Below are 14,905 nucleotides of genomic sequence, written 5' to 3'. Positions count from 1 at the left end.
GTATATTTTTGTTCCTATGATTTAAAAGAATATATACAGTTCTACGGTTCCATCAAAAGTCCATTACTTTCACATTTATAACTTACTACACTTGTGAGATTCCAGCTGGCATTTGTAAGCAGCAAGGATCTTGTACTTAAAAGCACTGAATCATTTTTATTCACAAAAGAACTCTATTAAAGGGTGTAATAGGATTTTGGAAATTAAGAAAAAGAATGCTCAGGCCATTGACTTAAAATGGTTCACACAACAGATCACATGAGATGAGGCATGTTTGAGTCTTTTCAGTCCCTAGTTAGTATTTCTTCTACCAGATTTCAAGGAGACCAAGTGGTTGGTATGAGACATACAGGAGACACAGGGAAATTCTGCAAGGATAATAGCTCTTCTGCCCTGAAGGGCGCTGCTGTTCCCAAGGCTGCATTACTACAGGGCCATGGCCACTTCAGTAGCACCTGTCTGGTACAAAGCTCTGTCTTGAGCAGGCACAGAGGCTCCCAGCCAGCTGGCTTCCATGCAACCAGTCTTCCCACTGGCCTGTGGCCTCAAACTCATCACCAGACAATTTTTATTTTTTAGTCTGAGTGTACAAATCTGTGTCTTAAGCATATCAGAACCTTGACCTCTCAGAACTTTGACCTCATGATTTTTCATTAAGGTCATTTACCACTTTCACATTTGAGGGTCATGTTTGAGGGCCACTGAAAAAAAAAGGAAACCATTAATCTGGTTGAAGTATACAATTTTGTACATCCCCCCTCTATTTTCTTTCTCCTTCACTCTTATTTTTAGCATGTACATGGGGCTGGGGTTTCAAGGAGTTCTCACTGGCATGCTTGTTCGGGAAGCTCTGGCTGGCCTGTGGACCACCATGGAACTGAAATGAGTGTGAGGTCATATCACAGCCCTGAGCAGGCATTAATCATTCACTCTGAGCTTAGGTAGGGCAAGTCTTGGTTTGTCATTCCTTTTTCTGTTATTTGGGGCAATATATCTTACCTACTTATTTCTCAGTGCTTTTTAGAAAATAATACAGGATAATTCATAGGAGCAAGGTTTTTACAGCCATACTCAAATGGAATTTGACATCACTTCTAGTATTATTATTGTAATGGAGGCCATAAAATGCACAGCTGGCTAAGCAATTTTATATTCAAAAACTAATTGTGTGAGAAAAGAAATCTGTCCTGTTTCTCTCCCCTTCCTTCCATATATTTCTTCTCAGAGCTAAGAAGCCATGAGTGTGTAAATCTTTTTTTGGATTTGTTTTAGGAGAAAGGGTCCAAAAAATTAGGATTGAGGTCAGCATGTAAACAGTGCAAAATTTTCTATACCCATAGAAAATAGTAAGTACCAGTTTATTTATCAGTAATATACCACTTCCTCAATACTTACTATCATATGCTATACTATAGCCCTTCTCTGCATTGTCTTTTAATTCTTATAAGATCCCTGTGATAGTAGATGACGTTATTATCCTCATTTATACTATTGTTTCAAAACTAAATTTATTTATTTATTTATTTATTTATTTATTTATTTATTTATTTATTAAAATTTATTTTAGATAGAGTGTATGCATGCTAGTTGGGGGAAAAGCAGGAGAGAGAATCCTCAAGCAGATGCCCAGCTGAGTGTGGAGCCTGATGCAGGGCTTGATCTCACAATCCATGAGATCATTTCCTGAGACAAAACCAAGAGTCACACTTAACCCCCTGAGCCATCCAGGTGCCCCTTATTATACTCATTTTAGAAAGGATGATATGAAGCTCAAAAGGGGTTAGTTAACTGGCTTAGTATTTCAGGACTCCTAGTTATCTCAGAAAGAAAGCCTGCATTGTGTGGGAAGTTGCATTTTACAATATATTCTCTTTTCTTAAATTTTTTTTTTTTTGGAAATTATGTGTAAGTAAACTAGAGCATCGATCAATATTAGTCTAGAAGGATCTGAAATTAGACAACAGCATTTGGTTAGTGGATAATCAAACACAGCTGTTGGAGGTGTGATGTCAGAAACACAGAAGCATCCAGGAAAGCTTGAGTAATTAGTCAATAATGATTGAGACACCAGGCATTTCCTGAGGGAGTATTAACCAGCTGGGAGGAGTTGACAGACCAAAGCACGCTACAGGTCATTAACTACAACAGTCATTATTCCTAGGAAATGTGTTATTTTGAAGTTGATACTCCGGCTTGGATATACGCATTTAACACAAACTGCTTGATTCTTCTTGAACTGGATGGACTGAAGGGGCTTTGGTAAGGGCAGTCTCTGAGAGGAACTGAGCAAACTATGAGAGCCAACTATGTATGTGTGAAAAGGAAGGCATATTTAAATACTTTAGACTCTATTTTTTTGGTCATTGAAACTGGAAGTTATCATTCCTTTCCCCACCAGTGCAAAAGAAAGCATGATATCCTACTAATAAGGACAAATAAGCTCGTGTTTACCTGCAGAACTCAGCGAAGCCATGGACCTGGGTGCTGAATACTGAGCTAAGAAAAAGGTCAAAGATAAGGTGGAGTCACAAAGTGGGAAAGAAAGGCAGCCCGGGTGGCTCAGCGGTTTAGCACTGCCTTAAGCTCAGGGCGTGATCCTGGAGACCCAGGATTGAGTCCCATGTCGGGTTCCCTGCATGGAGCCTGCTTCTCCTTTTGCCTGTGTCTCTGCCTCTCTCTCTCATTCTATGTGTGTGTGTGTGTCTCTCATGAATAAGTAAATAAAATCTCTAAAAAAAAAAAAAAGTGGGAAAGAAGGGGGAAGGAAAACAGAGTTCCAGAGAAAGTCAGCAGAAAAAATTGGTAAAATGGAGGACCTACAAGAGAAGGTAGAAAGTACAGAGAATTCTGGTCACTTGATCATACCCTTTTCTCTTGTATTAGCCACTGCAAAATTTCTACCTTCTCTAGCTGTTTTACATTTCTTTCAGAATCTCTCATCACTCCCACCACTCTTCATTAACCCTAACCCACTTCCCATCACTTGGATCTTCCCCAGAAAATTTCCATTCCTGGTGGATGCCAAGATTTGAGCACCCCATGTAGGCTGATGCCTTAGAGCCTTTCAAACTAGTGCTGTTAAGGTAGTGGGTAAAGAGGAAGGAGGGGCAGGTGCCAGCTCAGCCCTTCTTCTGTTATTCCACGGATTTCCACTCTGGCCCCAGACTCGCACATCCCACTAGACAAAGCAGCAGCCCCGCAGGCCAGCAGAGCCTTACTTCTTGGAAAGCAGTTTAGCCACCTTCTGTTGTTAACACTTGAGCTCAAGCCTTGCCGGCTAAGAGGAGGATGTCTTACTTTGCCTAGCCTCAAGAAGCAATCAAATTTGCCTCCTTCACATGTAATATTGCAGTCTCTCTTTGAGAGAAGTTCAGATAAAAATAATTTTTTTCCAGTGACATTTTAATGCCTCACAGAGATGGGTCCTTTGGGAAGCTTTAAACTGGCTTTCTCGGTAATTTTATTAACCAGAAGGGAACTCCCCCATCTTCTATTATCTCTTTCCTCTCTCTGCTCTACTCCCACCCCATGTCTCTCTCATACATACATATATACATATATACATATGAGCTGAATTCCTTAAAATTGATTCTGATTTCTCATCTGTGCTCTTGATTTTTACCCTTTTATCCTGTGCTCTTTTTCTATATCCTTTAGGAATATTTTTGATTGATTATAAGCTCTATTTCTATAAACATTAAGTCTATATAAGTATTCCTACTTTACAAAATTGAAAACTATGTTTTTCTTTTGATCTTGTGCCCTCCTGTCTCCTTATAAACCCACAATTTTGATAATGTTTGATATATAATAATTTATATTGATTATTAAATATTTGATGTGTATCAAACATTTTAGCATTTATTATTTTATGAACATCTCAAAATAGTCATATGTAATTAATGTAGTGCCCATTTTAAAGATGAGGAAACTGCCATCTAGAAAAGTTAAGTAAATTAGATCACACAGAAAATAAGGAGCTGATCCAGGATTTAACACCACAACTGTCTGAATCTATAGCTTTTAATAATTATAGAATAGTTCTCTGATGAGACTATACTTGTTTTCTGCACTTCCCTAATTCCCAGACCCTCAGAGGAGAGTAGTGATATTATGGTGATACTGTAATGGCCAATACAATAATAATTCTCAATCTTTCTTGGTCTTGATTTTTCTACAGCACTTGGCACCATGAAACATACTCTTTTTTGATCATTTTTTTTACATCATTTTGTCCTGGTTATTTCTTATTCTCATCACTTCTTAGTCTTCTTCATTGGCAGCTTTAATTCTTTTGCCCCACGTAGGTTGTTAGTGTTTCTTGGATTCCAATCTTGACCATAATGATTGTGTCTACACTCATAGTGCCAAATCAGTCATTCAAAACTCTAACTTCAATGTAGACCTTTCACCTCTATTTAAGTATATTGTATCTAGCTGCTTACAATATATTTACACATGGATGCTTTACACAGAAACTACAAATGCAATGGCTAGTATCTTCTTCCCAGAATTGCTTTACTGTGAATGCAAATAGCACCATTCATACTCTTACTACATTCCTCAGCTTTGTTGGCTTCCTAGACTCCTTCTTGGTACCCATAACTAATAAATATGCTACATATCTGCTATAGACTGAGCATTGTGTCCCCCAAATTAGCATGTTAAAGCTCTAATCCCTTATGCAATGGTATTGTGGGGTAATTAAGTTTAGATGAGGCCATGAGGGCAAAGCCCCCAGGATGGGATTTGTGCCCTTATAAAGTGATGAAGGGATCAGAGCTTTCTTTTTCCACCATATTGAGGTAGCAGTGAGAAGGCAGCTGTCTGTGAACTAGGAGGAGGTCCCTTACCAAGAACCCAGCCATGCTGGTACCCTAATCTTGGACTTCCATTCTCTAGGACTGTGAGAAATAAATACTTATTGTTTAAGCCATCTAATCTATGATATTTTAAGACAAACTTACACAAAACCTTCCTATTTTTCCCCACTACACCATCAGCTGTGCTTTTTTTTTCAAACCTTTGTTATCATCTCCTTGAACCAATTGGCCTTCTTCCTGAATCCTGTCTTTATCTCACCTTTATCCCTACAACCTATCAAAACTCATCCCTGAAATAGTTATTAGAGTTAATTTTCTGAAATAAATATCTGATCATGTCATGGTAGGCAAAAGAAATAGCATATTGAAAGTTGTGGGTATATTAAAAGCAAAACATGTTTTTGGGTAACTTTAAGTAGTTTGCTTTGCCTGGACATTGGGTTCTACAGATGAAGCCAGAAATTCACTGGGACACAAATCAAGGAAGTCTCAGATGCTAATCTCCAGATTAGGGATCAGCAAACTGTTCTTGTGTGTGTCTTTGCAGTCACATGTTATCTAGCATATATAGCACATATTCTTATTATGTTTCTCCATCCTTTAAAATGTGAAAAACATTCTAAGCTTGTAGGTCACACAAACAGAGGCAATGGGGTACATTTTACATCCCAGGGCTTGGATGGATTTTAAAGAAAACTATTATCAAGCAGGTTTTCTCATTTTAAGGGGAAGAGGGAGATATGATCTCCTGCTCCTCCCTAAATCTCTTTACATTTATGTCCCTCATCCTAGTGTGCCTCCTCATATTCTGATGCTGTAAAACTGAAAACTACATTTAAGACTCCTTTGTACCCAAAGGTCTCAGTGTGATTTAGGTTTGGCTTGTTAGGTACACCCACATGAAATGTGAAGGGAGAAAGTAAATCTGAGATTGCCTTTCAGTTGTTTCTTTCTTTCTTTCTTTTCTTTTTTTTTTTTTTTTTTTCTCTCAAGCATAGTCATGGAGGCAGTGGATATTTCTGTGACTGTGACCTGTCATTGGGTTTGTGTTAATGGAGAAGCAGGCCTTTGAGTATGAGGCATCTATCGTGTGTGGCAGGCTCTGGAGTGAACAATCCTGGTGGTAATTCCCTAATTTCTGGACAGTAGTGAAGACTGAATGTTTTGGAGTTAACTTTTGCTGAGGTACCCCAGTTTTTTTACTGTGGCAGAGGTAGCAAATGTCCTTATAGCCTAGTGCTACTTGGGGATTCTGGGAGTCATTCTCAGAGGCAATGTGTAGAGCCTGCTCCTCTATCCTCCCACTGATTTTGTAAAAAGAAACTTGATAATTCCTTTATGCTTAAAATATCTAGAGTGGTTTTTCTTATCTTTCAAATGATTCCTGACTGTGTCTTACTATCATATTTTTCATTTGTATTGGCTTTTGTCATATATAAAGCACTTTTACCTACATTATCTCAATCTAACCCTGCTGCAGGTACTGTATTTCATTGAATCTATCATGCCTTAGATTACAAATGTGCTTTTAAAAATGTACCACTATGAAAACAAAAATAATTCTATTTAACCATGACAAAATGTTTTTAATTACCTAGAAATAATTTTATGTTATGCTTATTGTAAATGTATTTTCTTTCACTTCACCCCAGATGAGTTTGCTAAGTATTCTTTATGTGACTTAATATTTGAAGTGTCTGTAGTAGGTATGTTAACATAGAAAAGAGGTAATAGAACTAGATAATAGGTGAAGGAAATCTACTTTTCTCTGTGCCATGCTTGCCCCATATTAAATCCCTGGGTTCTCAGTCCAGAGGTTTCCAAATTTGGGTTCAGCAAAAAAGGTAGCTGGAACAAAGGGACTGTGTGAAACCACCCAGGGAAATGAGTTGGGAAGGTTGTGACAGGGTTATGACCAAGTACTCACCTTCACAATTCTGGGGTCTAGGGTCGCCCTAAGTGGTTGGTTGGTTCCAAACACTAACAAGGATTTTTAAAAGCAACCATACATTGTAAAATGCTCGATTTCAGTTGCTAAAACAGAAAATGTGCATCTTATATACAAAGAATGATATTTTTATTACCATTATACAATGAGAAAATCCAGGTTCCAGGATTTTAATGACTTCCAGTAGCTAGTTAGAGGCAGAGCCAGGAGTTAGAGTTGGATCTTTTGCAGCCAAATTTTGTGCTTTTTAGACCTTGCCATAATTGTCTCATATGCAAACTATAGATCCAAGGTAGTAAGCTGAATTTTCAAAGAGAAAGACAACACAATTTCCCTGGATCTTGTGGCAATTCCTTGTTATTTTTTCTTAAATCACTTAGACAAGAAATTTTTAACCTGCAGGGCTCAGCTCAAAACACTCAAATGGATGAGAATCTGGAAAGTCATTTTCCTTGAGCCTTTTCATATCTTTAAAAGCCTACTTCATCCAATGCTGTGTGCATGTGACGATATCATCCTACAGCTAAAAACAGAGTCTATTTCAGTGATGCCTTAAATTCACAGAAAATGAAACAAAATCCCAGATAATGACAACCATTTTAGAGTCTGTTAGGAACCAAATAAAAGGATTCAACAGCATGTCACTGAGAAGAATTGAATCAAGAATGAAGCAGATTTAGTGGTACCTCCTTAAAGTAATGATGAAGCACTGATTTGTCTAACATGTCTCCATGCACCAGCTCTAGTAGGTCACTTCTAATTACCTTTCCCTCTCTGGGTTATATATAGATAAATGGTTAGGTTATTAAAATGCCTTGTAGGCTGGTTATTTAATTGCTACAGAATTGATTTCACGAAGGAAAGAAAAACAGATTAGAGTCTAAGATGTAAATGTGAAACTTGACAGACTGCATGCAGTGTGTTGCTCAAGTCTATCAATAGAATCGTCAGCCCACAGCTTCTAGCTGGCTATTATGGATCCATGTAATACAGGAAGAACACATTTGACAACTATAAGAGAAAATGTAACTGCTCTTCCACCCAAAATAGCAAGAAATGGTGTATTTTTGTCTTATTTCCATGCTATCTAGCATATTATACATTATCAAAAATAATTTTAAATTGGAATGGCTTCCCTGTTTGCTCATGAAATGTTCATACTTTCCTTTTGCTCTTTTTTACCCTTGTTCCTTCCTCACTTCAATATCACAGGTGGTGGTGGTGGTATGCTCTATTTTGGACACAAGAGAAGTACATTTCACATTCTTGCTGTGTCTCATAACTACAAACTAGAGAACACATAACATGCATTTGTTTTCTGATTTTTGTTTGGGAAAAATCTTCCCATTTCAGACAAACTAGAGAAAGGGATAATCCAATAACAGAAAATAAGCTTAATATTACTTTAAATATTCATTTAAAAATTCATTCATTTGTCCAACAAATATCTATACTACTCTGGGTTCAAGATGAACAAGACAAAGACCTTGTTCTCATATTTCCTTCTTCTAAATGAGAGGCACACCAAGACAGAAATGTCATGATAGGTCATGATAAGTATAATGAAGGTATATTTTATTAACGTATTTTAAGACATATTTTTCTTCCTTGCAATTATGATGGTAGGGTAGTGTATTAGTCTGCTCATTATACCATAACAAAATGCCACAAACTGGGTGGCTTAAGCAACAAAAACGTATTTATCACAGTTCTGAAGTCTAAGAAGTCCAAGATCAAGGATAAGGCAGGGTAGATTTCATCCTGCGAACTCTTCTTTTAATTTGTAGGTGACTACCATCTTGCTGTGTGGTCATGTGGTCTTCTGTGAATGCACAGAAAGAGAGGGAGCTCTCTGACATCTTTTCATATAGCGACACTTATCAGATTAAGGCCCCACTCTATGACATCATTTAACCATACTTACTTCTTTAGAGGCCCCATCTCCAAAAATATTCACTTGGGTATTAGGGCTTCAACATATAAATTTGAGGGGCCTCAAACATTCAGCTCATAATAGGTAGAATAAGTGTGAGGATACTCATGCTGTATGAGTCTGTGGAAAGAACTATTTTATAGGGATGACCATGTATAGCCTTTCTGATAAGGTAACCTTTAAGCGGAGATCCAAATAAAAGAGATGAACCCAAATACATAATTTGGGAAAGGAATTCCAGGTAATAGAATAATAGTAAGTGCAAATGTCCTGCAACAAAAGCAGGCATGGTGTATCTGAGAAGCAGCAATGAGGGCAGAAGGTTTGGGCTGCCCAGGAGAAGACTTCTGGGAAATGGGTCATGGGGTCCAGCCCATCAGGATCATAGTCTCAACTTGACCAATCCTCATGCTCCATTTTATACCAAATATTTTTTAATTATTGCTTTTGTATTCTGAAATAAGATTCATGGAACACACTAACTATGCAAATATATTTACAAAGACCATATAGTAGGTATTATATAACACATGGACTATAATAATTTAAAACATGCACCAAATAAAAGTAGACAAAAACTTATTGTCTCTTAATGAAACTTAAAATACCTGCTTCCCTCAATTGCTTTGACGCTAGTGTTCTTGTTGGACCTGCCAATATTCTTTAAAGTGTATAGGTAAACAGATTGCATAAAAGTAAATTTATGTTAAGATATAAACCCTTCAAGATTTCTGATGAAACAAGGTCTGGAATAATGGCATTTTCCTTAATCCATTCTTCCCAATGTGTTTAGATATATGTTAGTCAGCCCCTTATTATGTCTTTATTCTTGTGCTATACCTCAAAACTGTATATATTCCCAAAGTAAGGGAGAGACATTGTTTCACCATGTTTTTGGATAATGTGAAGCTGCTCATTTTTGTCATAAGTAGAGGGAAAGACTGCCAAATTAAATGGAGCTCTGAATTGGAATTCTGAAGGGAAATTGAAGTTTCATACATGGCCTTAAAGATACTGAAAGGGTAGAGAAAGTGAGACAGTGAGGAAAAGTTAAATGAGCACACAGCTTGCTTGATCTAGAGTAGAACAGGCTGGACAGACCACAGTGGCCCCTGAGCCTGAGGCAGCTCCTTCATGGCCCACCAGAAGACCTGGTTTCAAGATGACTTTCCAGGGCCAGGGAGGGAAATATCCACCTGCCACTTGTGAAAAATAGCTAATACCTGAACACATGAGAACATTTCTGGCCTATTCTTTCATTGCCTAGTATGCTGGGCTTAAAGTACAGGACTTCACAATACCCATGTGGTACCCATATTTGGGTTACTTTAGGCACGGAAAAAGTGAAATGTTATCCACAATGACTCAATTTCACAATACCGTTGTGGTACCTATATTTGGGGTACTTTAGGCATGGAGAGAGTGAAATGTTATATAAAGTGACTCAATTTATTTGATTTATAAATATTTGTTTGGGGGTTTATCCTAATATGTATATATTCAAAAATTTATAAATGATGACCGATGAGACATATTATTTATAGTTAATTTTAAAATTCTCTTGTCCTGTACTTAACATCACGTGGGCAGTTAGAATTAGAAAATAGATATCCCATCTCATAATTTGTGGAAATTCGCATCTTATAGATAAAATTTTCATCTCTCTCCCTCCAGTATATCACATCAAATCTGATTCTATATAACATAAATTATATAAATCTATGTGTATTTATATAAAATATGAATAATATAAATTCTATACATAATAATGGGCAGCTAGATTTGATTGTGAATATGGTATAAAAGTGAAATATATTTTAATAAGTGGCTTCTTCCCCGTCAGGTTTTATATTTTGGAATTGGAGTAGTAGGCTTTATTCAATGAAAGAAATATATAAGAAAATATATTAAATATTGAATACTTTTGTCCTTTCAAAAGGTAGATACTAACTCCATTATAGCTATAGAGATCATTGTAACTTTTGGTCAAAAAGTCTCAGTTGCATGGTTAAATGCCCACTTCTGGTTATTCCATCTAGTTGGGTCATATGTTGTTTGGATTTATGGAAGTTTCCTCTGTCCCTGGTGTCTTGGGTTGCCAGATTACAGAATAGTGGGACAGTCATTTCTTGAACAGAAATTAAGAGGAGGAGGAGGCTGGATTCTGCTTTCCAAAATTTCCCTTGGAGACTAATAGGGTTGAGCTAGCCCTACTGCCTTGAAAGGAAGGCTTGGAGGGGAAAAGAGAGGCTAAAAGAGATAGCCTAGCACTCTCCATGTGGAAGGAAACAGGAAGAACAGACAGAAGCATCCCTCACCTAAGGAAGAGGATATCCTTCTGCCTTCTATTTGTAAGTCGTACTTAAATGCTCTTCTGAAGAGTAATGAAATTATACGGTCATCCAGCCTTGGTCATAGTCAAAGAAAGACACAATATAACAAATGGATTCCTATTAGAAGGGATGCAGCGACTTCTCCTTGGTTGAAGAATTAACTGTTAAAGGCGTCAAGTTTTATTTCACAGACGTTGAATCCTGATGAGCTGAAAGGATATTCCAAGTACTGAGGATTTTGCCTTGAGGCTATCATCCCAGCTTGAACAGAATTTGAATGGATCAGCTGGAGCAGATGCATTTTTTTTGTCTTGGCCATTAGATTTTATATTACTGCAGCAACAAATAAAATCATTTCAGAAGAAGCTTATTAGATTTCAGCATTTTGGTTATGAGTAGCCAACTTTTTACTAAATATGAATTTAAATATGGATTTAAATATGTTTTCTGCAAAACAGAAAAAATAAGAAGTATTACCTTCTGGTTACTTATAATGTAGGTCTTAAAGCCCTTTAAAAAAATAAAAGGGGAATGACCGTATTATGTTAATGATTAATAATAGTGTTGATTGGGCTGTAGCTCCATTTTGGAGCATAATATTTTCCCCTTGTATCAACTATTTCTCATGGATGTGTTTCATGGCCAAAGGTTTTATTTTCTTCATTTCATACAGATATTTCAGAATGTGTCTCACTGGTTATAAAAAGGACAAAAGAAGGAAAAGGAAGGCACCATGTATAATACGAAAGCATGAGGGCTGGAGTTAGTTGAGAAGGGAAAAAGACATAGACTAGTGCCTGCCACACTATACCAACGACCTTCCCATTTTTATCTTATTTGGATGCATGTGAGCCTTAGAGGCAGGGATTGCTACTATTGAAGCTTGGAGATGTTCACTCTGTTTGTCCTGAGCTACGAGAAGTTTTGAGAGTTAAATCCAAGTCCATCTGAGGCATAGTGAATGCTTGCTCCTCATGCTACAATGCTTCTCTGGGGCTGAGTTCTATGTGGTAAGGCTCTTAGTATTTCTATCCAGTAGGAATAGCTGCCAACATCAGATTATTACTGTCAAAATTAAAATGGAACCATGTATGTGAAGGTGTTTTGTAAACCTTAAAATGCCAAACAATGGAGATGATAGATTGTGACTACATTATGGAAAATGCAACATGATTCTTAAAGTGGAAAAGACACTTCAAAAAACCCTCACCCCAATATGGTGTAGTTCACTTGAGTCATCTTCATAGCAAACATGGACAATAATACTTACAATACACATTACTTAAAAACTATTGCCAAAACCAGTATGTGCATAGAAAACCAGGATCACTAGGAGGAAAAGATTTATAGCAACTTTGATGCTGCTAACTGACCATTGAAAATCATTATGTATGTAAGTATAGTTTTCATAGGTGCAACGCAGAGCTGTAGCATAGGAAAATGTTAATATGATCAAAAGTTAGCAACAAGAGAGGGATGTCAGTGGGTTGTGCTAAATATAAGATTTTTTTCTAGGTACTGTCAGAAAAATCCTTATGCTTACTACTTTTCTAAAAAAGGAGAGGAAAGCAAGGGGGGAAAGCATACACATAGTTTTACCCTTTAAACATGCATCCTTTCAGTCATACATGGTAATCAGATACTGTTGACTATTTCTGGCTCACAAATCTTTTGCAAATTGCCTGGCTACCACTCACCTTGTTTCCTCCTTGCCTAAACGTTTGTCAGCCATCAGAACCACCTACAACAGCTTCCACTCAAATAGCATGGTTACTAACAAATCCCCTCGAAGTGAAAATAAATGTGTGCAGTCGCGTGACACCCTTCCTTTTTCTTCCTTCCCTATGGCTGGGGCCCATTTGGCACCAAGCATCATGCTGTCCAGATGGTGGCCATTTCTCTGCTCCTGCTTTAGCACATTCTCTGCCAAGACTCTGAGTGCCAGTTTTCCGGTGAGAATCTGTTTGCAGGAAGATAGCTGCCTGGGTTATGTCACCTCCCTTGTAGTCTACAACTGAAGCCATAGTGAAACAAGAGCTAGGGCCAGAGAAGAGGGAGGAGGTAAGCAGAGATGAGGTTTGTATAAGAAAAGGAAATTATTGAGAAATATAATGTACTCACTTACCTTTGTGGCTTTTGGTAAGTTATTTGAACACTCTGGACTTTCATTTCTAAAATGAAGCAGGTGGACTGAATGATTACCTGTCACTCCTTATCTCTAACATTCTACAATCTTATGACTGTTTAGTGTACATCCTTGAGGAGAATGCCTCTGAGCAAGATCCATTCTACATTACAGTGATGACTATATTATGGCCAGCCACCAATTTGGGGGAGGAATAAATAAGTTTCAGATACATGTGGGAGGTAGCTTCTTTATAGAAAAACTAGGTCTGCCTCATGAAACATTTCAGTGAGATCCTAATTTCAGACTGTCATGTTCTTCAGTGTTGAGAAGAGTTTTCTAGGCAAGTGCAGATTTCTTGTCTGCAAATGTCTAATTGGTATTGTGATGATGCAGGAAAGGATGATTTACTGTGTTTCTACAATAAATTAGATACTGGGGACATTGTGCTGAATAATTTTAAGCCTAATATCCATGGAAGAAGCTGTGCAATGGTTTGTACCAGCAGACCACAAGGAGTCTTTCCACAAGAGCGCCACGTTATTGTATATTTGGCCTTCAAATATTTTTACTGAAGTGGAGGCCATTTGGAAAGGCTCTCAGATAGGAGAGCCTAGCCTGTTTGACCTAGTCTCATTTCCCTACTCAGGTCATCAGAGCCTGTGTGGCACTGCCCACAAGTCCTTGGTGGGTTCTGGAGCTGTCCAAGGTTCCAAAGTTCCAGGGAGGGAGCCTGCAGCAGTCAGAGGGCTCTGGGCTCTGCTTCAACTCAGTACTGTGAGGTATGGCTATAAATATTTCTTTGTAGATCTTGTTATCTACTATGTAAAAAAGTATAAATCAGGAAGAATGCTTGAGGTAAAAAGATACTACTGCTTTGATAGTTAGGTTACTCTTATCCAAATTATGAATCATTTCTCCATCAATTTGTTTTTAATAACTGCTTTGAATATACAATAACACTGAATATTTTGTCACAATCTACCCACCTTTCCTTCTCATTTAAAGTTTCAGCTGGGAGTGGGTGGGTGGTATGGGTAGAGCTTGATAGAAAAACATTGTTTTCTTCTTTTTGAATATGCTGGTGTTCTGCGCATGACTCTATATTAAATGAGTTATGGTTTCCTATGCTTTCATATATTTTTGTTTTCCTTATGGCATATACCCTCTTGTGCACAAGAATAACTCAGGACACAGAGTCATACAAAGTTCAAGGCTGGAGAATTTTAGATATTAGAGTGTATTAGTCTGCCTCAGGTTGTCATAATAAAATGCCACTGACCGGCTTAAACAAAAGAAATTTATTTCCTCACAGTTCTAGAGGCTAGAAGTTCAAGGTCAAGTTTCTAGCTGATTTGATTTCTGATGAAGATTTGTTTCTGGCTATCAATTGACTGCCTTCTCATTATATGCTCTCACATGGCCTTTCCTCACAGTATTTATGTAGGGAGGGGGAGAGAGTGAGTTGTCTGGTGTCTCTGCTTTAAGGACACTATTCCTATTGCATCAAAGCCCCTATCCTTCTGAGCTCATTTAACCTTAATTACTTCCTTAGAAGCCCCATCTCCAAATACAGCCACCTGGGGGATTAGGGCTTCAACATATGACTTTTAGGAGGACACAAACATTCAGTCCATAAAAAGAAAGTTACAGAATCTCAGAGGATGTATAATGTAGACATGGAGGTGGTACAGTTTAATGGCTTAGATGTCTTTGAAGTCAGTTACATCCTAGTTTCATATC

At 37.6% G+C, this 14,905-nt stretch overlaps 1 protein-coding gene across 40 annotated transcripts in view; it reads left to right on the top strand.

The window, feature by feature from the left end:
- LOC112644266 (DDB1- and CUL4-associated factor 13-like) overlaps positions 1-14,905 on the top strand; it is a 205,509-nt gene that overhangs the window by 69,593 nt on the left and 121,011 nt on the right. For 15 of the 40 annotated variants that reach the window (XR_007412614.1, XR_007412603.1, XR_007412608.1 and 12 more), the window contains one exon: positions 13,812-13,944. The exons of the other annotated variants lie outside the window; for them this stretch is intronic. The gene's annotated coding sequence lies outside the window, so the exon portion shown is untranslated. The remainder of the gene's footprint in view (positions 1-13,811; positions 13,945-14,905) is intronic. 40 annotated transcript variants of the gene reach the window in all.

The sequence above is a fragment of the Canis lupus genome, chromosome 1, assembly GCF_003254725.2.
Source record: "Canis lupus dingo isolate Sandy chromosome 1, ASM325472v2, whole genome shotgun sequence".
Classification (NCBI taxonomy): Eukaryota; Metazoa; Chordata; class Mammalia; order Carnivora; family Canidae; genus Canis; species Canis lupus.
The sequence above is the reverse complement of the archived record's forward strand: the minus strand, read 5'-3'. Positions and strand labels throughout refer to the sequence as shown.